The 5,218-nt window shown below is 37.1% G+C and overlaps 1 protein-coding gene across 1 annotated transcript in view; it reads right to left on the minus strand.

The window, feature by feature from the left end:
- vwa2 (von Willebrand factor A domain containing 2) overlaps positions 1-4,823 on the minus strand; it is a 28,300-nt gene extending 23,477 nt beyond the window's left edge. Inside the window, exon 1 of the mRNA XM_067429443.1 lies at positions 4,755-4,823. The gene's annotated coding sequence lies outside the window, so the exon portion shown is untranslated. The remainder of the gene's footprint in view (positions 1-4,754) is intronic.
- Between the last annotated feature and the right edge of the window lie 395 nt (positions 4,824-5,218).

Here is a 5,218-nt window from a genome sequence, read left to right on the forward strand (position 1 = left end):
TGACAGTAATGGCATTCACAAAATTACAAAATAGTTATATTTCAAATAAATGCGGTTCATTTGAACTTTCTATTCATTAAAGAAACCCTAAAAAAATGATTTCCACCATTAATTTGCGCAACGGTATTCAATTTTTTTAATAATAATGTTTCCTGAGCACCAAATCAGCATATTAGAATAATTCTAAAGGATCATGCGACTAAAGATGTGGACATAGAAATGGCTGCTGAAAATTTGCTATCACAAGAATAAATCATATTTTCAAATAGAAAAGTTATTTTAAATAATATTGCACACTATTAGTGTTCCTGTATTTGACCAAATAAATGCAGCTTGGGTGCGCATAATAAACTTCTCCCAAAAACATTTAAAAATCATACAGACTCAAATTGTGAACAATATACAGGTCCTTCTCAAAAAATTAGCATATTGTGATAAATCTTCATTATTTTCCATAATGTAATAATAAAAATTAACCTTTCATATATTTTAGATTCATTGCACACCAACTGAAATATTTCAGGTCTTTTATTGTTTTAATACTGATGATTTTGGCATACAACTCATGAAAACCCTCAAAAAATTAGCATATTTCATCCGACCAATAAAAGAAAAGTGTTTTTAATACAAAAAAAGTCAACCTTCAAATAATTATGTTCAGTTATGCGCTCAATACTTGGTCGGGAATCCTTTTGCAGAAATTACTGCTTCAATGCGGCGTGGCATGGAGGCAATCATCTGTGGCACTGCTGAGGTGTTCTGGAGGCCCAGGATGCTTCGATGGCGGCCTTAGGCTCATCCAGAGTGTTGGGTCTTGCATCTCTCAACTTTCTCTTCACAATATCCCACAGATTCTCTATGGGGTTCAGGTCAGGAGAGTTGGCCAGCCAATTGAGCACAGTAATACCATGGTCAGTAAACCATTTACCAGCTGCATTGACCCGCCCTTGATAAAACACAGTGGACCAACACCAGCAGCTGACATGGCACCCCAGACCATCACTGTCTGTGGGTACTTGACACTGGACTTCAGGCATTTTGGCATTTCCTTCTCCCCAGTCTTCCTCCAGGCTCTGGCACCTTGATTTCCAAATGATATGCAAAATTTGCTTTCATCCGAAAAAAGTACTTTGGACCACTGAGCAACAGTCCAGTGCTGCTTAGCCAAAAGTGGCTTGACCTGGGGAATGCGGCACCTGTAGCCCATTTCCTGCACACGCCTGTGCACGGTGGCTCTGGATGTTTCTACTCCAGACTCAGTCCACTGCTTCCGCAGGTCCCCCAAGGTCTGGAATCGGTCCTTCTCCACAATCTTCCTCAGGGTCCGGTTACCTCTTCTCGTTGCGCAGTGTTTTTTGCCACACTTTTTCCTTCCCACAGACTTCCCACTGAGGTGCCTTGATACAGCACTCTGGGAACAGCCTATTCGTTCAGAAATTTCTTTCTGTGTCTTACCCTCTCGCTTGAGGGTGTCAATGATGGCCTTCTGGACAGGGTCGGGTCGGCAGTCTTACCCATGATTGCGGTTTTGAGTAATGAACCAGGCGGGGAGTTTGTAAAAGCCTCAGGAATCTTTTGCAGGTGTTTAGAGTTAATTAGCTGATTCAGATGATTAGGTTAATAGCTCGTTTAGAGAACCTTTTCATGATATGCTAATTTTTTGATAGGAATTTTGGGTTTTCATGAGCTGTATGCCAAAATCATCAATATTAAAACAATAAAAGACCTGAAATATTTCAGTTGGTGTGCAATTAATCTAAAATATATGAAAGTTTAATTTTTATCATTACATTATGGAAAATAATGAACTTTTATCACAATATGCTAATTTTTTTAGATGGACCTATATTTTATATATATATATTCATTCAGGTAGAAACTACCTCAACACACACATCTAACATACATTTAAAAACACCTACCCTCTCACATATCACAGCTAATTCCAGTTTACAAACCGTCCTAAATGTAGTCTTTGTGGTTGAAAAAAGGCAGATAACAGTATTTCAAGTCTATATGGTCAGATCTACGTCCAAGATGACAATCACAATGTGCATTCAGTGGAAGCTTTTCTTCAAATGTGTTTGAGACATTTAAAGAGCACAAGCAAAATGTGTGTGTTAATTGTTATGTCTGCACTGTTGTATCTGATTGGTCAGGTTCCAGGTGTTAAGAGCAGTTTAAAAGGCAGAGTGGTTATCAGTTTTGGAATGAAATGAAGTGACTATTGAGGCAGTTTGGACCTGTGAAGTCCCTCTTTGATCATCTCACTCACAGTTGGACTTCTGAAGATACCCACAGAGCACCACTCAAGAGAGGAAACGTTAGGAATGCCACCTGACATTCTTAAAGATATAATCTATCAAATCCAGCAAACCGAAAGAAAGACTTATATAGACAACTCAGTCACACAGCACTTTCTCAGACTTTAGAAAATTGGACTATAGTTGTCGAAGGGAATCTGATAAAATCTTACCCTGATAAAGGTGCATTTCCTGCCCGTGAATGAACAGCAGGAAGAAGACAGCGCTTGTTCAGGTGCCATTTAAAAAAAAAAAAACTTCTTTGAGGCTGATAATCATCTGGATTCTAAGAGCACCTCACAATCCTGCCATACGATAACCTTGCCTAACAACCCGTCTCGGTCTGTGTAACAAGTGGAGCCGTCTAGGGCCAGATCAACCCAGTACTGGCTCTTCTCTCCTAATTCCTCTTTATTTTCTCAATTTCATACATTCCTCACTGCTCTAAGCTTTCGCTTTAATTATTTCCTACTTTATCTATAAACAATTCCTACACCCAACCTTTTAGATGCACTTCATCCATGTGGATGAGTCTTGTGGAATAATGGTGAATTGCAATTAATTTATCAAGGATTCAATTATTGTTGTGCAGAAAAAAAGAAAAAAAAAGAAGAAAAAAAATCACTGTTACACACCTGGGGTCGTTCACAACCCTATACATTTTCTTAAACAAAAAAGAAAAAAAAAAAGGGAAAAAAGAAAAGCCACTCATAATTTTTGTCCGTTATATTGTTTATAATGAATTAAGGAATGCAAATAAGGCAGTGAATGACGTCACAAGTCGCTAAGGACACGAGGTATGCGTTTAAGGGTTAACGGTTTGGCTCTAAACTTTTCCATGGACTCCCTTTTGGTCCCGTGGGGTCTCAAACCCCAGTTTGAAAACCACTGGCCTAACTAATAACTAGTGGTGTCTTTCCAGAACAAAATCAAACCTAAAAACATTTGGTAACACTTTACAATATGGGTGCACTAATACGCATTAATTAACGCTTAACTAAATGCACAAATAATCATGAGACTCATGAAGAACTAACCTATGTATTAAATGATAACTGCATCGGCAATAATAAGCATTATAGGATTAATAGATTAAAAATATGACTTGCTATTAATTAAATATGACATGCATTAATTCCCTAATAACATAATTAAAAGTGTAAATTAACATGTTAATTACCTCAATGGGTCAAAGCCATTCATTTTCAACTTCCAGTTGTCTAACAGTTTTGCAGGTATCATGGTATGAATTTACTTGAGGCACATTAAATCAAAATTAATCCAAAACCCATAACTACAATGACATATTACTTAACAATTTGCCAGTGTCCTGCCAGTGCATTGAACTTCTATGCACTGGCAGGACACTGGCTATTTGTTAAGTAATTGAACTATAAGTCATTAATTAAAAAATACTGCATTCTCAAAAACAAGAATGGCTCATTTTGATTTCATGATGACTTTAACCAAATCAATATCATTTTGAGTTTGAAACTACGTCAGTTTTCATATACAGTTGTTGTATATTTGAAAACATAGGCTACTAAATAGATTTTTGACAATGCAGAGCTTAAAATGAAATGCTTATTAATGGACGAAACACTGTATTCAGTTGATTGATCCCTATGCACTGGGAGCAAATAACTTGAGCTTAGTGCATTGGGTCCTATAATCAGAGCGAGTTAATGAGAAGAGAGGCTGAGGATGAAACGACATTTAAATGCCTCCAGTTTTATGGTGAATCTTAAACTCGTGCAACAATCCATTTTGAAAACATAAACAAACTTCATTTTAAGACATTAAGAATTATATAGATTCAGTTATGATATGAGATTGCTGAAATGGCTATACGTGTTATCGAGAAACATCAACGATAGTTCATTAAAACAAGGGAAAGATTCTGAACAGTGACGTCACGCATGCAGCCACCAGACAATTGCAGTTGATTTGCATTATCTATCGTTTACCCTTTTAGCCAATATACTTAATATTAAGCATACATTACATTTGCATAAAGTCCAATAAAACCCACAACATGCTCTTTGCCGCTTATTTATTTTTGCATTCTAAGTGTCGCAAAAGTTAATTTCAAAACATATTTTATAAAACTTTTCACTCCATTGTCAGTGTTTCTCAAAAAAAATCCTACAAGTTTTTATTTGGGTAGAAGTCGATTTACTGTAAAATGAATCGGGCAAAACTTCCTATACATTACTTCCCAATGTATGTAACACAATGACGCAAAGTTAAACTGTCGCATTGACACGAATAAGAGAAAGTAATTTACCTCGTGAGACGGAGCATGATCCTAAAATTAATCTCGTAATGGTTTACATTTCTAGCATTGTTGCACCGACCATTTTGAGTTTAAAGCCTCCATCGGAAGAACAGGCATTATTTTAAAAGACCAGTGGAAAAACTACCGATAGTTTATTCAAATGAACGTCTCACCTCTCCCGTCCTGTTCTCACCGAAGGCACTGAAGTGTCAGTTTCTCTAGTGCTGTAACTGAGGCTCTGCTCGTGTTGAACAGGAGAGGGTGCTCCGCTCATCTACTTCCGTACTGACTTCACCCTCAATTGAAATCAATCTACAGACCCCTTATCAAGCCAAGACCAATATGCTCTCGTGACAAAGGTTATTAAAAAGTCAGCGTCATCCGTCTCGAATTAGGTAAATAAGGAAAAGGCAAGGAATTGTTCATCCCACACAATGAAAATTCTCGTGTTGCTTCGAACAGACATCTTTAGTGCGAGTGAAAGCGGACTCATTCACCTTCATAACATCTTTTTCATTCAGTGATGTGACCGGTGTCTCTAATATCTTAAAGTCAGAAGTTAGTCACTAGTTTAAAGGTGTATGTGTGAAAAGTTGTTTCATACACAGTTAGTGCTCTATAAAGAAAAAAACATGGC

The sequence above is a fragment of the Pseudorasbora parva genome, chromosome 21 (assembly GCF_024679245.1).
Source record: "Pseudorasbora parva isolate DD20220531a chromosome 21, ASM2467924v1, whole genome shotgun sequence".
NCBI lineage: Eukaryota > Metazoa > Chordata > Actinopteri > Cypriniformes > Gobionidae > Pseudorasbora > Pseudorasbora parva.